We start from the raw sequence: 21,707 nt of genomic DNA, 5'->3' as shown, positions 1-21,707 counted from the left end.
CATGCCTGATGTTCTCGGACCTTGGGGAAGGCCTCTCCCCCTTCCTCCCAGCCTAAGGGTCCTGTCTCTTCATCACCTGGCCCTCTGCTCCGCTAGAGGACAAAGCAACAAACCCTGCCCGGGTCCAAGCCTGCGGTGGGGTCGTGCCTCCTGGATGCTTCTAAAGAGGCAACAATCCCCCTTTGTTTGCATAACCTTTCAGAGAAGATGAAGTCTTTGATGTATACACAGGATTTTCCCAAAATCGTTCACAGCCTTTGCCACTTCACAGTCAGGCCAGGGTAAGTCTTTGGCTGCCAGGTCGCTGTTCAACCATCTAAACCCTGTATGCTCAAATATGTCAGGAAACCAGGTGAGCATTAGGGCAGATGGCCTTCCGGCCGGACAGCACACAAGTCTCAGGTCAGTCTCCATAGAAAATGAAAACTTAGAGAGGAAAGGGTAATTTTCTGTGTGTTGTGGTTGAATGGTGGACCCCCCAAAAGATACGTCCACATGCAAATCCCTGAAACCTGTGAGTGCCACCTGATTTTGAAAACGTTCTTTGCAGGATGTAGATATGAGATGGTCCTTCATTACGAAGCTGGGTCCTAAACCCCATGACAAGTGTCCTTGAACGAGAGAGAAGAGAAGACACACACATCAGAGGAGAAGGCTGTGTGCAGACGAAGGCAGAGACGGGGGTGAAGCAGCCACAAGCCAAGGAAACCGGGAAAGCTGGCAGCCACCCGAAGCCCGAAGAGGCAAGGAAGTTTCCTCTGCTAGAACCTACAGGTTCTAGGAATGTGTCCCTGCAGACACCTGACTTCAGATTTCCAGCCTCCTAAACTGTGAGAGAACACATTTTGTTATTTTAAACCACTCAGTGTGTAGAAATCTGTTGCAGCAGCCCCAGGAAACTGGCAACCCTGTGCAAAGCTATTCTTGCTGAATCTATTCGGGTACCTTCCATTTTGAGTTTGAATTGTTTCTTTCTCAAAATCGATGACTACACTCCAGACCCAGGCTTCAGTGTCCTTCTATGCTGCAGCTACCAGACAGAGGCAAAGCAGGGTAGAGGGCCTGCCCATGAGTGCACCCGGGGCCACCTACAAAGTATACAAGGACTTTCAGACACTGGTAGATGCTTCCAAAGAGTCACTATCAATTCTCAGCCCCTGCATGTACATGCCACCACCTCCCCTTTGAGTCTGGGCTGGCCCCATGACGGCTCTGGCCAACACAGTGCAAGCAAAAGTGATGGATGAGACCAAAACTTCAGAGAACCCTCAGCTGCCACTTCCTTCCCCCTGGAATACTCACAGGAAGCTCCCTCTCAGCTGCAGATACCGTATGAGAAGTCCCACCTATCTGTGGGGAGCGGTCGTGTGGAGAACTGAGGTGCCCCAGACAGCCCACCCCCACTGCCTGCCATGGGGCTGAGCCTTCTTGGATATCCCAGCCCAATCTCGCCCCCAGACGACTGGAGACCCCACCAACTTCATGTGGGACAGAAGAACCACCAGCTGAACCCAGACAACCCCCTCAGCTGTGACAGAAAACACAGTTGTTGTTTTAAGTCACTAAGTTTTGTGTGGCTTTCTTTTCTGTTCAGCAGAAAAATGAAACACAGATCTTTGAAAATTATAAGTCAGCACCATTCAATATATAATGATGGCCAAGCACTTACTTTTCATATATATTTTCTCAGTTAATCCTCAAAACAATGCTAAAATGTAGGCTTTCTCATCGCAGAGAGGAGATAAAAGAGGTAGAAGTGAAACTCAAAGCCAACTTCCTAGGCTTAAGTGATGTGTTCCTCCCACAACACTTCAGAAACTGGGCTAAGGGAGCCTGTGGAGAAAATAACGCTCCGTGATCATCAAGTCTGTCTGCTCCGGGGACCACTATGATCACGTTTGCTCCCAGGATCGCGTCCCTCCACCATCCAGCCAGGAATGCCCGATAGCATAACAGAAATTAGTCATCATCATTAGATTCTGCCCCAAAATCAAATGCATGAGGCAATTTGGCAATGCAAAAGCAGATGTGCAAGCCTCTTGGTAGAAGCACGCTTCATACGGGGTGCTGGATCGAACAGCCTTTAGGGTCCTTTTAATTCTGATGGTCTACAACCTTCCAGGCCCTGTACAACTTTCCTTACAGGCTTTATCTCATTTAACCTTCCCAATAAGGCCACCGAGCCGTTACTGCTTTGGTCTTCCTTTTATAGATGAGAAAACTGAGGCTCAGAAGAGAATGAACTCAGCACCAGTGAGTGGTGGGACCCAGACTGAAAGCAAGAGGTCTCCCAGAGCACAGTCCAAGCAGGAGCATGAAGCCACATGGCTTCCATTTCTCCTCTGGGAAGACATGATTTTTTTTTTCTAGTCCTTTGCGCACTGGAGATGTAAATCACCAGTGTGGCCATGATTATCTCGCCCACATTGCAGAAGCGGTTCCTCTCCCTGCAATGCCATCCCAGCTCCAACACAGGTCATGAAGTGGGCAAGAATCTATGGGGTACAGCATGAAACCGTGGGGGGTGCTGGCTCCAAGTCCCCTCGAGCCCTACCCCAGGAGCAGCCAGCCTGGCTGCATAAACACCTCACCTGCAAATCCACACCAATAGCGCTCCGGGCTGTTTCTATCGGAGCTGAAGCTCGAGGCTCCCTCTCAGAAGGCATAACCTGTGGGGTCACTCTGTAATTTAAAACCAAAAATAGCCGGCACCACTGACCTCACAGCCAAGTAGGGCACGCCTGGGTCCCCGCCTGGTCCAAACTCACATACCTGCTTTCCCTCAAATCCACCAGTGGGAATGAACAGGGCGAGAGGCTGTCTGAGGTCTTGACTTTTCCCTTCATTCACAGACATAACTGCCAACAACTGGGCTTGAGGGTACTAGGTACTAGGATATCTTCCCGAACAAAACTGGACAGGTCAGAATTTATACTTACAGATAGAGTTCATTAAAAGATTTACAGGACTCGGGCAAGATGGCAGCATAGAGAGGAGTGGAAGCTAAGTAGTTCCCCTGGAACAACTACAAAAAACCAGAAACAACTAGTAAATAATCCAGAATAACTGCGGGGGGACAAACGAGACCATCCATTCATCATACACCAATCTGAATTGGGAGGAATGCCCGAGAACACAGCATAAAATCTGTAAGTAAAACCTGCGGAACCAGGTCGGGAGACCCCCCTCCCCCATAGCCTGAGCTGCAGAGCCGCGTGGTGCCAGAGAGAAGCTCTGTCCCAGCAAGCAAATATAGCTCAGCTGAGCTCCAACTGGGGTTTTAAGTAGCGAGTGTGAACTGCTCACTACAGGTACGCATCCCCCAAAAACAGACAGAGGCTTTGGGTGACGACTGACCTGGGAGAGCAGGAGGGTCGCCTTGGACTGGGTCTGAAGGGGACTATCTGTTTCTTTTTCAGCTCAGTGGAGAAAGCCCCAGTCATTTTCAGTTTCCAGGGCTTTGACTCGGGGAAAGGTGGAGACAGCACAAGCAGAGAGTGAGACCATTGAAATGCTAATGACCTCCACCCGAGGGGTCTGTCTTCTCTAGGAGGAAAGGGGTGGGGCCCTTTCCATTCAGAACCAGACCCCAGAGCCTGGGGGAACACGGCCATACCTCCTCACACCAGTCAAGAATTATAGGCTGACAGGCGTCACCTGCTGGGCAGAAAAGCACAGTGACCCGAGGCATCAAAGGGTGGAGCAATTTTCTAAGACACACCCTCAGGGAAACCAGATACTGAATATTTCTTCCTTCTGGGACCTGAGCCTGTTCTGGTCTGGGAAAACCTGATTTGGACAACCAAGGAAACCATGCCTAGACAACAGAAAATTACAACCTACACTAAGAAAAACAAAGTTACGGCCCAGTCAAAGGAACAAACGTACACTTCAACTGAAATACAGGAATTTAAACAACTAATGCTAAATCAATTCAAAAAGTTTAGAGAAGATATTGCAAAAGAGATAGAGGCTGTAAAGGAAGAACTGGACATGTATACAGCAGAAATCAAAAGTTCAAAAAACCTACTAGTAGAATCTATGGAAATGAAAGGCACAACACAAGAGATGAAAGACACAATGGAAACATACAACAGCAGATCTCAAGAGGCAGAAGAAAACACTCAGGAACTGGAGAACAAAACACCTGAAAGCCTACATGCAAAGGAGCAGATGGAGAAAAGAATGAAAAAATATGAGCAACGTCTCCGGGAACTCAGGGATGAAACAAAGTACAATAATGTACGTATCATTGGTGTCCCAGAAGGAGAAGAGAAGGGAAAGGGGGCAGAAGCAATAATAGAGGAAATAATTAATGAAAATTTCCCATCTGTTATGAAAGACATAAAATTACAGATCCAAGAAGCGCAGCGTACTCCAAACAGAAGAGATATGAATAGGCCTACGCCAAGACACTTAATAATCAGATTATCAAATGTCAAAGACAAAGAGAGAATCCTGAAAGCAGCAAGAGAAAAGCAATCCATTACATACAAAGGAAGCTTAATAAGACTATGTGCGGATCTGTCAGCAGAAACCATGGAGGCAAGAAGGAAGTGGTGTGATATATTTAAGATACTGAAAGAGAAAAACCACCAACCAAGAATCCTGTATCCAGCAAAGCTGTCCTTCAAATATGAGGGAGAGCTCAAAATATTTTCTGACAGACAGACAATGAGAGACTTTGTAAACAAGACACATGCCCTACAGGAAATACTAAAGGGAGCACTACAGGGTGATAGAAGACAGGACTGCATGGTTTGGAACACAATTTTGGGAGATGGTAGCACAACAATGGAAGTACACTGAACAAAGATAACTATGAATACGGTTGAGAGAGGAAGATGGGGAGCATGTGAGACACCACAAGAAAGGAGGAAAGATAACGACTGGGACTGTGTAACTTGGTGAAATCTAGAGTATTCAACAATTGTGATAAAATGTACAAATATGTTCTTTTACGAGGGAGAGCAAGCAAATGTCAACCTTGCAAGGTGTTAAAAATGGGGAGGCATTGGGGGAGGGATGCAATCAGCATAAACTAGAGACTGTAACTAATAGAATCATTGTATTATGCTTCCTTTAATGTAACAAAGGTGATATACCAAGGTGAATGCAGATAAGAGGGGGGGATGGGGGAGGCATGTTAGACACTTGACATTGGTGGTATTTTCTGATTCTTTATTCTACTTTGATTTAAGGTTATTTTTCCTTTTGCTGCTTCCTAGCTGTCATTTTTTTGTTTTCTCTTTCTTTTGCCTCTCTACCCTCTTTGACTCTCCCTCCTGCCTTGTGGAAGAAATGTAGATGCTCTTGCTTAGTATGAGCAGAATGTTGAATTAGGATGAACTTAAATGTTTGGAAATGAACAGGGGTGTTGGTAGCAAGATGTGAGAATAACCAACAGTGCCGAATGGTGTGTGAATGAGGAGGAAAGGGGAAGCTCAGAGTCATATATGTCACCAGAAGGAAAGTTGGAGGTCAAAAGATGGGAATGTATAAAACTGAATCCTAGGGTGGGCAATGTCCATGATCAACTGTACAAATACTAGAAATCACTTCATGAACCAGAACAAATGTATGACAATACAATTAGAAGTTAATAATAGAGGGGCATATAGGGAAGAACTATATACCTATTACAAACTAAATACTACAGTTAGTAGTATTTCAACATTTTTTCATAAACAGTAACAAACGTACTATATCAATCCTAGGAGTCAACAATTGAGGGGGGTTGGTTAGGGATAGGGGAGGTTTAGAGTTTCCTTTCCTTTTTTTCTTTTTTCATCTTTCACTTTATTTCTTGTCTGGAGTAATGAAAAGTTTCTAAAAATTGAACAAAAATTAAGTGTGATGGATGCACAGCTGTATGAGGGTACCCGGGGGCAAGTGATTGTACACTTTGGATCTCTGGATAATTGTATGGTATCTGAACAATCTCAATAAAAATGAAAAAAAAAAAAAAAAGTTATGAAAAAAAAAAAAAAAAAAAGATTTACAGAGCAAAGAACATGTCATCTCCCAGGGTAACGTAACATTTCAGAGAAGGTTTCATATTAGACCAACCTAAGACTACTACAGTGGGCAATTTAAACCTATAAACTCCATTTCTTAATGCTAAAGGCAGAGTTCTGCAAAATCCAGAGTGCTAAAAACCACACACCCTGGAAATACCCACAGGTAGAGGTCATGCTTAGAAAGAGCATGGATGAGTAAGCATGTTATGAGGAAATTAACTTTTCAATATTTTTTCCTTATAAAAAATTGTATTTTCTATATTTTGCATAAGAGAAAGCCACAAGGCACAAGTTTATTACCACAATAATGCATTCAGAAAATATTTTGACTTTCCACATTTAAATTTTTAAGTTTTGGGTAATAAGCAGACAAAGGTAAGTAGTGACACCTCATTTATTATGAATTCAGACTCTGCTAACTTCCATAATTCTGATAAGTGCAGAAACCACAGGAAGAAAAGAAGGAAGGAAGGGAGGGTGAAAGAAAGGGAAAAAGGACAGATGGATGGAAAGAAAGACAACCAATCCATCCAAAGCTGTAATAAATGAAAATAAATGCCCCAAAACCTGAAAACTTTGCAATCTATGTTATAATCAGTTTAATAGCCAATAAGGAAGAAACAAAAGTTGAGTCCAGATGTCATGAAAGCCAAGAAATGCAAGAAAGGAAAACATTTTAATGAGAAAGGAAAGATACTGGGGACAATTAAAAATAGGAGGAAGACCCAGCAGCCTTTTTTTGCAGAAATTAACAAGCTTATCCTAAAGTTCATATAGAATGTAAGGGGACCAAAACAATCAAAGCAATCTTGAAAAAGAAGAAGAAAGTTGGAAGACTCACATGTCCTGATTTCAAAACTTATGACAATATGGTACTGGCAGAAGGATAAATGTATAGATCAATGGGAAAGAACAGAGAATGTTGGAAAAACCTACACATTTATGGTCAGTTGATTTTCAACAAGGGTGCCAAGACAATCCATATTGGGACAACTGGATATCGACATGCACAAGAATGAAACTGGACCCCTATCTCACACCATATACAAAAGTTAACTCAAAATAGATCAACAACCTAAACGTAAGAACAAAGACCATAAAACTGTTAGAAGAAAACATACGAGTAAATCTTCATGATTTTGGTTTCATTAGAAGGAAACATAGGGGTAACTCTCTCATGACTTTGGTTTCTTAAGTATAACATCAAAAGCACAAACAACAGAAGAAAAAAATAGATAAATCAAAATACAACAAATTAGAACCTTTTGTGTTTCAAAGGCCCCATATCAAGAAAATAAACATAACTCACAAAATGGGATACATGATTTGCAAATCATATACCAATAATGGACTTGTATCCAGAATATATTAAAAACTATTACAACTCATACATAAAAAGGCAAATTGAAAAATGGGCAAAGGATCTGCATAGATAATTCTCCAAATAACATGCACAAATGGCCAATAAACACTTGAAAAGATGCACAACATCTTTAGCCCATAGGGAAATGCAAATCAAAATCATGAGGTCACACTACAAATCCACCAGGACAGCTGTAACAATAATAATAACAATAATAATAATAATAATAATAATAATAAAACAGATAATAACAAGTGTTGACATGGATGTGGATAAAACAAAACCATCTTACATTGTTGGTGGGACTGGAAAATGATACAGTCACTTTAGAAAATTGTTTGGCAAGTCTTCAACTGTTAAACAGAGATCTTCCACATGATCCAGCAACTCCACTCCTAGATATACATCCAAGAGAAATGAAAACATAAATCCACCCAACACATGCACACAAATGTTCATTGCAGCATTATTCATAACAGCTAAAAAGTAGGAATAGCCTAAGTGTCCATCAACTGATGAATGGATAAACAAAATGTGATATATCCATCCAATGGAATGTTATTCTGCCAAAAAAAGGAATGAAGCACTGATACATTCTGTAGTATGGATGAACCTGGAAAGCATTATGCTGAGTGAAAGAAGCCAGACACAAAACACCATATTTTACATTTTATATTATTTGTTCATTTATATGATATGTCCAGAATGGGGAAATCCATAGAAACAGAAAGCAGATTAGTGGTTTCTTCCTGGGGGGATGAAAATGTTAAGGAATTAGATATTGGTGATGGTTGCACAATTTTGTGAATCTACTAAAAACCACTGAATTGTATGCACTTTAAAGGGTAGATTTCATGGTATGTGAATTATACCTCAATTTTCAAAATCAGTTTTTAAAAATGGCAGAAAAGAAGTATACAGAAATGGGGTAGGGCAACATTAAACAGAAAAATGAACAGTGGGGCATGGAAGCCTGAAGACGCCACCTGGGCCCTCGGCAGTCAGGTCATGTCACATTCACCCTCTGTCCCCAACATCTGGCACTTGAGATGCCACAACACCAAAAAGAATCAATGAATGAAAACTCAGAAGTATGTATGAGCTAGCTCAGTACTTTGCACCAAGCAATCACCAGGGCAGAGACTGTGCTTGGTTTCATATACTCTTGCATATCTCTGGCACCCAATATTTCCTCATACATAGTAGGCCCTTGATAAATAGATGTTGAATGTAAGAATGAATGAAAGAGAGACAGGGAGAGTTTTGGCACAAAGAGCTGCTGCACATTGCTGTGCTGCAGGAAAGGGAAAGTAACTAATGCCTGTTCCTAAGTTTGCCTCTTCCCCCAAGGGAAGGTAAGAGCATGTGGGGGCATCTTCCCCTCCAAGGATGGGGGGGGGCATTTGGTTAAAGGGGAAGCTCAGCCCCTCTCATGGGTTTCTACTATAGTGTTATAGACAGTACAATAACTGATATCTATAGCAGCAACTCTGAGCAAAACTGAAAAGGTTAAATTATCTTCAGCATAAGAGAGGGAGAACATGATTTATAAAAATAATGAGGTAGCTCAGACCACACCATGACCAAATATTAAGTGCTATTTAAGTAAATATTATGTTTATAAATTTCACTTATCCATAAACTGTTTCCTTCAACTATAGTACACTGAAATACAGCATACATTACTTCCCCTACATCATCCAACAAAATAAATTCAAGATGGATGAAGGAGTCAAATGCAAAAAGAAAGTTACTGCAAAGGAGAAGTTAGGCCTCCCTATAATTGTGCCTAAGAGCCTCCTCCCGAATGCCTCTTTGTTGCTCAGATGTGGCCTCTCTCTCTCTAGCTAAGCCAACTTGACAGGTGAAATCACTGCCCTCCCCTCTACGTGGGATCAGACACCCAGGGGAGTGAATCTCCCTGGCAAAGTGGAATATGACTCCCGGGGAGGAATGTAAACCCAGCATCATGGGATGGAGAACATCTTCTTGACCAAAAGAGGGATGTGAAAGGAAATGAAATAAGCTACAGTGGCAGAGAGATTCCAAAAGGAGCTGAAAGTGCACTCTGGTGGGCACTCTTATGCACAATTTAGACAACCCTTTTTAGGTTCTAATGAATTGGAATAGCTAGCAGTAAATACCTGAAACTATCAAAGTACAACCCAGAACCCATGAATCTTGAAGACGACTGTATAAAAATGTAGCTTATGAGGGGTGACAATGTGATTGGGAAAGCCATATGGATCACACTCCCCTTTGTCTAGTTTATGGATAGATGAGTAGAAAAATGGGGGAAGGAAAAAACAAACAAACAAAGGCACCCAGTGTTCTTTTTTACTTTAATTGCTCTTTTTCACTTTAATTATTATTCTTGTTATTTTTGTGTGTGTGGTAATGAAGGTGTCAGGGATTGATTTTGGTGATGAACGCACTACTATGTAATGGTACTGTGAACAATCAAATGTATGCTTTGTTTTGTATGACTGCATGGTATGTGAATATATCTCAATAAAATGAATTTAAAAAAAAGAAAGTCTATTAAACTATACAGAAGAAAATATAGATGAATAATTCTCAAATCTATGTATGAAGCAAGAACCTGAATTTAAAAGCACAAGAATTAACAAAAACTAACAGTTTTGACTAATTAAAAATGTATCTAACAATGTGTACCAGTTTGAATGTTTTATGTCCCCCCAAACGCCATTACTTTTGATGCAATCTTGTGTGGGCAGACGTGTTAGTGTTGATTAGATTGTAATTCTTTGATTGAGTGTTTCCATGAAGATGTGACCCACTCCACTGTAAGTGATAAGTCTGATTAGATAATTTCCATGGAGATGTGGTCCCACCCATTCAGCGTGGGCCTTGATTAGTTTACTAGGGCACTATATAAGCTCAGACAGAGGGAGCAAGCTTGCTACAGCCAAGAGGGACACTTTGAGGAATGCGCAGGAGCTGAGTGAGGAGCTGCAGCTTACAGAGACATTTTGGAGATGGCTTTTGAAAGCAGACTTTTGCTCTGGAGAAGCTAAGAGAAGACAAATGCCCCAAGAGTACCTGAGAGTGACATTTTGAGGAGCAGCTGCAGCTAAGAGAGGACAAAACGCCCCAAGAGCAACACTGGAGAATGCTGTTTTGAAACGCAACCTGCAAGCAAGCAGACACCAGCCATGTGCCTTCTCAGCTAACAGAGTTTTCCAGACACCACTGGCCATCCTTCAGTGAAGGTACCCTATTGTAGATGCCTTACCTTGGACACTTACCTTAAGACTATCACTTTGTAACCAAATAAACTCCCTTTATAAAAGCCAATCCATCTCTGGCATTTTGCAAAAAGGCAGCATTAGCAAACCGGAACACAAAGTAACTAACAAAATTACATCTAAAAATGTAACTAACAAAATCATAATAAATAACAAACTAAGGAAAAAATGTAACAAACTCAAAAAAAAAAACAAAGGATTGATATTCTTTATATATACACACACACACACACAAATCAAAAAGAACAAGCAAAGACACAAACAGACACTCCATTGACTATTTTAAAGGAATCAAGAACATGTTTCTGGTTTTGAAAACAGGTTGCAACTTAAGGAGATGTTAAGAACAAGGGGGAGAACCCATTTCCACAGAGAAATGAGTGTAAGATACCTGTGAGCCAGCAAGGTGGTGTATACAGCAGGCATTAAATCTACAGATCTGGGGGTGGGGACCTGTCTGGGCTGGAGAGACATACCGGGGAGTCATCTGACCCAAAAAAGGCATTTTAATTCCAATTTCATAGGAACAAAAGAAATGAAACCCAGCCAGTTCCCCCATAGTGCCCCTAGAAAATGGCACAATTAAACCTTTCCTGCCCTAATTGTTTTATTACTATTACCATGATTATTGCTATTATCAAAGGAGATTCCCTACTATCTCGACAACCCAGTGTTCAAAAATTCATTCTCTTTGGAAATGCTCATTTAGCATTTTAGAAAAGACAAGTTTCAACTGAAAGCTGACTGCCAAAATAGGTTTTCAAAATATGCTGGCCTCTATTCTCCATTGATTTATACATACATATATATATATGTATAAGAATCCATAGTCCTTAGTAGAGTATTCCTTAATTATAGGAAATGTTTCTAAGCAAAGGGGAAATGAGTATCTTCCCCTTCCGGCCGTGCTTACTCAGGCACAGAGCTGCCCTCCTCCTCGTGGCCTTCCCCAGGCACACTGGGCAAGCCTGGCACCTCTCCGTATGCAGCAGAAATAAAAGAATGGAAAACAGGGACTCAAACAGACATTTATAAGCCGAGGCTTGTAGCGGCATTACTCACAACAGGCAAAAGGTGGTAGCAACCACAGTGCTCACGAAATTATGAATGGACAAACAAAATGTGGTCTAGCCACAGCACAGAACGTTATTCAACCACAAAAAGGTATGAAGTTCTGGTGACTGCTGCAGCGTGGATGAAACCTGGAGGCATCAGGCTGAGAGAAACAAGCCAGACACAGAAAGACAGGTATTGTATCATCTCGCTTACAGGAGATGCCTAGAAGCAAACTTCACTGGGACAGGTGGTGGTTTACCAGGGGCCGGGGTGGGGTGGGCAGGATGAGGGGGGTCTGCTTCATGAGTGAGGCGTTTCTGTCTGAGGTGATGGAAAAGCTGGGGTAGTGGATATTGACAATGGTGGCACAATACTGTGTATGTAACTAACACTACTGGATTGCGCACTTCAAAGTGGTTAAAATGGGAAATTCTGGGTTGTATATTTGTTATTACAATAAGTTTAAAAAAAGAAAGTCAGGGTGAGGGAAGTTGGTTCCAATACATGCCATAAAAACAATAGTAATTATTCAGAGAATATTTCAGGGGGTCCTTTTTGGAATGGTCAAACAGACAAAGCCTGCAAATGAAGGCATGTGCCTGGTAGCAAGAGGCCCTCCAAGTGAATCTAGGGTTTATTTCAACAAATAATCAGCACAGAGCTCCACTGGGAACCTGTGCTGGTCTGAATCTGTTATGGACCCCATAGAAAGACTATGTTATTTTAATCCAGTCTTGTGGGGGCAGATCTATTTTGGGTGGGATCTTTCGATTAGGAGATGTGACCCTGCCCATTCAGGGTGGGTCTTGATTAGTTTACTGGAGTCCTTAAGAGATGGACAGAGAGAGAGGGAGACCTCAGAGCTGACACAGACAGAAACACTTAGAGAGAAAATGCCCAGAGACATTTTGGAGACAGCCACTGAAACCAGAACCAGGAGAGAAGCTAAGAGATGAAATCCAGAGTTTGCCCCAGGTGATGATAAGAGAGAAACAAGCAAGGATGCACAGGAGCTGAGAGAGAGAAGCTAAGAAAGAGAAGCTAAGAAAGAAGCCCAGAGACATTTTGGAGAAAGCAGCAGAAACCAGCAGCTAAACCCTGGAGAGGCCCAGCACACTCAGGCCCTGTGCCTTCCCATATGACAGAGGAACCCAGATGCCAGCAGCCTTTCTTCAGAGAAGGTATCATCCTACTGATACCTTAACTGGGACATTTTTATGGCTTTAGAACTGTAGATCTGTGAACTAACAACCCCCAATTGTAAAAGCCAGTCCATTTCTGGTATTTTGCATTTTGGCAACTTTAGCAAACTAGAACAGAACCTAAGCTGAAGAAAACCTAAAAAGGGATCAGAGTTTTGAAAAAATGTGTTTCCACAGTAAGTTTAAAAAGTGAGATGACATTGAGTAAAAAGATCTTTAAGAAAAAAAAAAAATTCTGCCTTTTGTAAGCAGCCAGTTTTATGAGCTATGAAGTGTTTGGGAGGCTGAGGAAACAATAAAAGCACTTTTGTTTCCTGTCGGATTCCTTGAATTCAAATGCCTGGGAATCCAGTCCCTAGAGGCAGATGAATGAAAACCTTACCTGGCCTGGGATGTCCCTTCCTGAGCAAGCCCTCCAGTCCTGAAAACTGTATCCAACCAGCAAAGAATCCTCAATGTAGGCTGGGTCGCTGTGGATTTGAATGTATCTAAGGTGCAGAGTCTCATAAGGAAAAGCCACTCTATTTCTGGCCAGTTAAAAAGAACAAGAAACAAAGTCCATTCACAAAGAGTCAGGACCCAGAAGTTCTTTCCGGAAGAGAGTGGTTGGAATTTGTGTTCCATGTTCCCAAAGAAGCAACGTTGACTAACACCTGGGCCGCAAGGTCACTGGCCTGATCACGTCTCGGAGACGTTGTGGGGTTGGCACGATCAGGCAATGACCGGGTCCGGGGGCAGCACGGGCGGTGTCCAGCGAGTGCCTTCTTCTCTCACCAACCTTTCTTTACAAAACACTCCTTATTATAGGCCTCCCCTCTCTGACCCACTCTCAAAGTCTGAACCTGCTCTGGAAACAGTCAGCAGGGGCTTCAGAATTTCCAAATCTAGTTAGTGCTCTTGAAACACTCAACATGACTGACCTTCTGGCAAGCCCTCTTTAGGCCACTTTCAAATCTCTGTGCTCATTCTCTCCCTTATAGGCCCATGTTTTATTCCAACCCCAACTTTGTGGGGAGACTCATTTATTCCCAGGATTTAAAATTCCTGGCACAAAATATGTGCTCAATCGATGGCAGCCATCACTCTCATCCTTCAAAGCCCAATTCTAACATTGCCTCCTCTCTGAAGGCTTCACCAACTTCCTCCACACTTCTTCCTCCCCCAGAAGAATCCCTTGTCATCTATGTTCTCAAAGCACTTTATACAAACCTCCAGCATAACAATTAAGCACAATATATTCAAGTTCTATGTTTATAGGCTAGACTCCCATGCCAGACTGGGAGCCCCTCCAGGGAAGGGTAGATGCCATCACTGAATTCTATTTTGGAGGCATCTTAAAGCACTTCCTATACGTTAGACAGATGTATGGAAAAACAAGGGGGTGTCAAGATCCATAAAATGTGGTCTTTGCTATCAAGGAGCTTAACTCACAAGTAAGCTGGAAAGGGGGACATCAAATAACTAACATCTGTGGGGAAAAGTGCTACGCCCAGTCATCCAATAGATCGATGTGTCCAAATGTCTATTGGCATTTGTCATCCAATAGAGCGATGTGTCCAAATGAGCCAAGAACTAAAGCAGGTACTAGAGATACAAGATAAACAAGACAGACAAGGAGAAGAGGCGTGGAATTATAAGTTCATGATCCTTTCCAGTACCTGAAACTGCTCCTTCTGGGTCAGACTTTCTAACTAAGGCTTTCTCATTATCCTGTAACATTTGACTTGGCTTTTTCAGTTTCTCCTTCTTAGTTATTTAACCTATAATGCAAAAATTATGCAGCAACAGCTCTTTTATATACCCACCAAAGAACCAAGTATGCTTTGAACACCAAATCTTGAACGTAAATCAAGATTTATTTAACAGCTTTTAAAGGATTAGCTTAAAAGGTAATATAAAGGGGCAATAAGAAATACACAGAACTTAAAGAGAGAAGAAAAAGGGAAATATTTCCATGATTATTCTTAGCTTAAATGACAATAAAAAATGCCAAGCTCAAGATCATAAACAACTATACAATATTTTGAAATCAGGAAGGAATTTCCCTGTTGATTTCACATGAGGTACATATTATGGCTTGAAAGTTCAGTAATGCTTTGTTCTGTGGCTACATAGGACAATTACAAATTTGTTTATTTTTTTATTTTGATAGTTAACAGTAATATCTTAACACTCTCTCATCATCTTCAACAAATGCACCACACCAATGCCAAGCATAAACACAAAAAGGGAAAGGGGTTTGGGGTTTTTCCCTTTGGGGTAATGAAAATGTCCTAAAATTGACTGTGGTGATGAATGCACAACTCTGTGACCACACCGTGAGCCACTGATTGCACGTTTTGGATGGACTGCGTGGTGTGTGAATATATATCAAAAAAAAAAAAACAACTGTTTAAAAACATAGCTATCTAGCTAGAGATAAATTAATGTAAATTAAAAAATAGGTCCTTAGAAATTCATACAGTCCAGAATGTAAAAGGGGACTAAATTGATTTTACCACTCTTTTTAGGATATTACCATTTTATCTTCCTCAAACTTATGGGTTGAGATTTAGAAGGTCAAATAGTAATTTAGAGCTCTATAATAGGACATCATTAGTGTTTAAGAGATAAATTTCTTTGATCATGTTATCTACCTAACTGACCATATATCAAGCAAAAGAGCTCAATCTAAAAATGTCCATATGGTAATTTCACTACTCATAAAAAATATATTGAAAAATATGTACAGGTGCTCTACTAATCCACGGATCTAGAGAACCATATATTCAATAAATCTTATTTGCTTTCTCTGATTGATTTAGAATCATCTTATCTTGCTTTTTTCTGCAGCTATACTAGAAATTTGCAGTTTTTCTCCTAAAAAACACAATGATGTTCTTATAAACTGCAATCTCTGATTTGTTTATCAGCCTGCTTCAAGGAAATCTATGTGTTTAATATGCTTGCTGGCAGAGTGGCCCATACCAAATGGTTGTTTAATCCAAATATCTGAGCAGCACGCTGAGCTGAAGCTTCTGGAGAGAATATGGCCAAACAGCCAAGACCACTGGGTAGTCGAAGAGAAGACGACACATCCTGAGCTCCGCAGTCTGATGAGGGGCAAGGACAGCTGACAACTGGATATGGAATGTCACCAGACATCACTGGTCCTAAACCCTGCTTTTGTCTGCTATTGCCACAAATACATTGCGAACGCCATCCCCTTATACTCAGCTTTAACCCTCAGTGCTTCATCTGGTCCTTTATGGGCAGAGGTTATTTGAAGTTCCTGAGGAATGCCGAAATTTCCATCCTCTTGCTTGATTTTTTCACAGTGACCAAGATCAGAAGTTGAATCCATCGATATTACAAACCCTGCCCTGACTTTCTGATTTCAGAAGCAACTCTACACTCTGCAACCCACGCAAAATTTTTCTTTACCATCTGGAATCCTTCAGGAGTTACTTCCTTGAGGTCACAATATGACTGTCTTTCTGTTGGCTTCTGTCTTCCGACAGTCAGAGTCTCCAGAAATCACTATCATTAACATCAGCAAGTGCAATTTCTTTGGTGGTTACATCAACACCAAATTCCATCTTCATAGCAACCAGTGGACAGTTCTTGGGCAACCAGAATTTTTCCAATATTTCAAAAATTGCCTGTGTAGCGTGACTCATGATATCCACTTCAGTTTGGCCTATAACAAGTCCAGCAAAGCAAAATTTTGCAGGAATTAGCTGTTCCTCAGACCATCGTGGTCATTACTGGCCCCACCAGTGCTTGGTGCCTCGGCTGTCACCATAACCCTGAGTGGGATGGGGACAGCGATGGCAGTAGGAACCGAGGCAGAAGTCTTCCTGGGCAGTGGATCCCAGCGTGCCCGCCAGCACCCGCGGAGAACACTGCAGCAGCTGCCGAACCCACCAATGACAAGTTTCAAAACTGTAATCCTCACACACTCAATATAAAGTTATTGGAAGCTGCAAACCAGACCAAGTCTCAGACCGAGATTTTGGCACTGAGACCAGGTAACTGGAAATTGGAAGCAGTTTAGAGCAGATCAGGGCCTATTCCAGTCTCCCCTCCTCGTATACTCTCAGGGAATCTCAAATTAAGTGTGGCTTATTAGTCAACACAACGTCACACCCCAACAAACGAACCAAGGAGAACAAACCAAAGAATGTGGAGTTTGGAAACAGAAAAATCAGGATTGCTTTCTACATCTGCCCCAGCCAACTTATTCCAATACACCTAATGACGTGGTCAGAGGAAAGCACAAACCTATGAAATAGCCATGAACTGGGAAAATTAAGGCCTGGCAACAAATGAACACCACAGTATCACTCTGCCTCAAGATTCCCAAGTAGTGTCATAACCTGGCAACAGATTTGTGTGAATAGCTTACTTGCTTCTGGCACCACTTGAGAATGGGGTCTGGCCCTTCCTGGGCGACTCCAGATTAGAAATGAGCTTATAGTTTGGAAGCAGGTAAGGAGAAAAAGGTAAGACCCTGGACAATCAACAGATTATCCATCAGGAAGAATATTCACTCTGTATTCAACAAGATGACACCATGCAGCCCTGTTTCTTGGGGATCAGCCAGCTGATAAATCCTATACAAAATGATGAGTCCTGGGCTCGATGGAGCTTGGAAATTGTGAACCAGCCCTTTTCTGTTACTTACCTAAATTTCAACAAGCAGTGAAAAAACCTGGTCAATGTTGCCAGTGAACCAAGGGCCCTACCAGGGAGAAATGGCAATAATGTAATTTTAGTACCTGGCACACAAGAGGTTCAGGTGAAATAGAAGAGGATCGCTCTTACAATATGATGGCTTTACCTTCTCAAAGATTTCATAAGTCGGCATCAAATTAGCCATAGTCAGAGACACATACAAACGTAATCATAATACTCCATAGGACCCTCAAGCTCAGTCACCCACAAGTTCTTTGGCTTGGAGTTGCCTGCCTTTTGTCTGCCTCCTGTTGCCTTAAACTAAGAGTCAACAATGGAGGAGCTGTGAACTCCTAAACTTCCCATGATCCAGCTAAGCCACTTCCTAATGAACACTGACAAATACCTACACATATTAGCACCTTTCAAATGCTCCTGCACTTTGCCTTCTTAATTAGTATCTTTGCAGCTAACTCATTTCTCCAAAGAAACTTTAAAAAGTGAACTTTGTAGAAAACACTATTTCATGAGAAGTAAGAATTTTTGTCATTTATACCTTGGTAGACATAAATTAATCAAAACTAACATTTATGTCTCAAGCATACCACTCATACCCTAAATAGACTAGTACATGCTAAGAAAATACTCCAAGAAATTAAATGTCAATCAAGTCTAAAGCATAAACAACTGAGCATCATGTCAACAACCCTACATTTCAGACTTTGGAAACAAAGCAGACCTGCAAGATGACATTCCAATAAACACAGTGGGCGGTCCCCAGTTAACCCACTCATGTATCGTCCATAATGATTAAATAGATTACATAGATTAAATACATAATGATTAAATCGTTTTTATAGGGGAAAGAAGAGTCTAGAACTCTGCTAAGAGTGTAGGCTAGTAGTTCCTTTCCGATTGTATTTCAGATTTACCAACTGCCAAGTATACTTTAAGCAAAGAAAATACTGGCAGCGCTCAGTTGCTTGGCAAGATAGTCAAGCCAACTATTTTTCTCATAACTCACGTGCAAGCTACAACATTGTTCCCTAATTCCGCTGGGTGAAGCCAAGCAACTTGTACCCAAACCCTGCTTTGCAACTAATAATGTATACATACACTAAGAGATACATTAAGTTTTAAGTCAGACGCTGCTGTAAACCTTTTCCTATACTGATTGTAAATAAGCAGTAAACCCTGGACAAGGTATCTGGAAAACTGACCAGCAGTTGGTTTTGAAAAGCTAAAACTCTCTACTATCCAGCACTAAAGATCCAAATTTTCACAGACTCAACCAAAACAAGTTTCCCAAGGCCAATTCCCCAAAACCTAGGAATTGCCTTGGTAAAGCTAAAATATGCCAAATGTACATATGTGAATCAAAAGTAATCAGAAATGTTTATTATGTAAAGTATACATTCATACATGTTGCTTAGAACCCTCGGAGGTCGCTGAGATCTCGACCACGGACATTTTTTATGCATATGATAACACAGATATTCTACACCAACAATATATCAAATTACAGGTCTGCCTTTATTATCTAAATGGCATTTTGTTTGGATTTTCATTCCAGCCCAGTCATTCCATAACTTGATAGTCAGGTTGACTACTTTCAGTCCATCGAGGACCACACACAGACATCATCAACAAGCAGATGACATAGTTTTATGATGAACTACAGGCCTGAAGGACACTACATTGAAATCACATTACTGGAATATTTCAGTGATCTGAAACAGTATAGATTCTATCACAAACTGAAAATATTAATGCAAGAGAATTGAAATACAGATCAAATTTCACTACCAGAAAAACAATATTTAAGGAAAGAGGCTCCAAGTGTTAGGCAATAACTTCACTTGTTTCCCTGAGAATCAGTATAATAAAATTCTTCTTGAGTAAAGAATTGGAATACCGTCTTGAAAGTCCAGTCAATGAAATTGTATCAATATTTATAGTAGACTGTAAAGGTTTTTACAAAAATATGGGAAGTCCTTTTGGATGATTTGCAACATAATACTGATTCCACATAAAAAATAAAGTGGGCAGCCTAACACACAGTTTACAGTTATATAAGATTTCTACCTTCAACACTTTTCATATCTGTTATAGCAGTCATAAACATTGTTCTCAAGGATACAGTTCAATGAAAATCACCTCTGTTATGAAGTTCTTTAAAAAATTCCCCTGGAATTTTCATCTATTATTCCTTTGAGCATCACCTTACACTTGGTTGGCTCCCCACATATATTTATCAAATTATTGAATTCAATGGGTAGACTGTAAGATCATAAAAGGCAAAATTTGCACTCTTTTAACCTACTTTAGCCTAATTCTGTGCAGACCACTGTCAACAAATGTCTACTGGAAGAGAAGACTGAAATCAAGATACTAAAAATAATTTAAACATTTTCAAGAACAAAATGCATAGTTTATACTCCCAAATGAAAAGATTTGGGCATTAGGTCCAAAACTTAGCTCTGCCCCTTAGTAGCTGAGACATCGGGACAGATGATAAACCTTTCAGAGTTTCTGTTTCCCACACAAAAAAATCAATTGACTAATCCTACCTGCCTCATAAAGTTGTCTTAAAGATTAAGAGCACCTGGCACATGGTACTACATGCTGTTTATCTGAGTATAATGCCTTAAATTACAAGACCTAAGCAATATATTAGCATGTGTGAATTTTATAGTAGTTTTCAGCCCTCTAAAATATCCTAGGTCTTTTTCCTCCAAAAAATAAACCTCTCTGGAGCCGTCCAGCCTACTGAGTTCCCATCAGGGATGCTAATAATTTGCTAGTATAAGAATGAGGTTGGGATTCCAGCCACAACAGGCCTCACGCTGGCATAATCACGAACAACTGGTCACCTAAAGCCTTTGCCAGCTTATTTCCTGACTTGGATCTGGCCACACAGCTCTTACATCATATCACATCCAAAACCAAGGGGACAGGCACCCTATTCGTCACCTTCATACCTGTTCCCTGACTGACGAGGATCCCTGAGTCAAACGAAGTCTTCTAGGACCTTCTCAGGACAAACACCATTTCAGATGACAGAGAGGCAGAGAAAGGAAAACAACAGGCCCTATGAAAGTGGGCTGGTTAAGAGCACTTGGGCCAACAAAAGGCACAAAGCCTTCTGAGAACTGAGAATGGCCAACAAATCCATCAGAAAAAGTGTAAAAGATTTGGAAATGGGCAAAAGAGAGTTGGGGCATCCTTTCAGCACCCCTTCGGGGGATTATATTTTTATTTTATAGGGGTGCACGCCCTTGATTGTCTTTCCAGTGATTAGGCCATTTTTTCAATGCTGTTGGGATAAAAATTAAGTTGTATAAACTGACAGTAATGCAAAAGATTCTTGTCCGTAGCAACAGAAATGAATACTGTATGGTAGGGATGCAATTGATTTCCATGCTGTAAAAAAGATGACTCCAAACATTATAGTTTATTGCCTTATAGACTATTAAGTCAACTTTGCATCTATCAGCAAAGTCATTTGGGCACTCCTGATTGTGTGTGTGTGTCTATTCTTCAAATTCTCCTTTGAACAGGTTTGAATATCATACTGTCTTCATCACTAATTAATGGGCTAATTAAATATTTGACACATGCCCACTACATATTTGTAGAGAGTCTGACTTAGCTTTTTAAAAATTAATAATTGAGTACCACCCATGAAGAACTGTCAGGAAAACTGATGACGTATAACAGGCCTTTAGTTGTATCCAGAATGATTTATTTCTTTAAAAGAGAAAGAGAGCTGAAACAAATAGGACAAAATGTTTAACAGCTATTCTATTTGGGTATTGGCTACATGAGCATCTGTTTTACTATTTTCTCTACTTTCTTGATGACTGAAATATTTCATAACAAGTTTTTTTAACGTTTTTTTAAAACGAATTCGTTGGGTGGGGAGAATGGAGAGTGCGGGTAACTCCTCCCGGTATCCTCCTTCAAGTCGGTTTTCCCAGGGAAGCAGTCGTACACTATAAGCTCTACAGCCCTGCAGATTTTCGCCTTCTTGTCTCTTAGTTCTCCAGTGCTGCTCCTTGCAGTAAGGGCAATTAATAAATGCTGACAGAATAGAATTACTGGGAATATGCTGTCACAGTAGGCGAAAGCCAATCAGACT

General features: G+C 41.1%; 1 protein-coding gene and 1 pseudogene across 4 annotated transcripts in view; both read right to left on the bottom strand.

Moving 5' to 3' along the window:
- MAP3K5 (mitogen-activated protein kinase kinase kinase 5) overlaps window positions 1-21,707 on the bottom strand; it is a 216,719-nt gene that overhangs the window by 186,169 nt on the left and 8,843 nt on the right. The gene's annotated exons all lie outside the window — the stretch shown is intronic.
- Window positions 15,475-16,650, bottom strand: LOC119539568 (annotated as a pseudogene).

Source organism: Choloepus didactylus, chromosome 7 (genome assembly GCF_015220235.1).
Source record: "Choloepus didactylus isolate mChoDid1 chromosome 7, mChoDid1.pri, whole genome shotgun sequence".
Classification (NCBI taxonomy): domain Eukaryota; kingdom Metazoa; phylum Chordata; class Mammalia; order Pilosa; family Megalonychidae; genus Choloepus; species Choloepus didactylus.
This window is presented reverse-complemented; position numbering and strand designations above follow the sequence as displayed.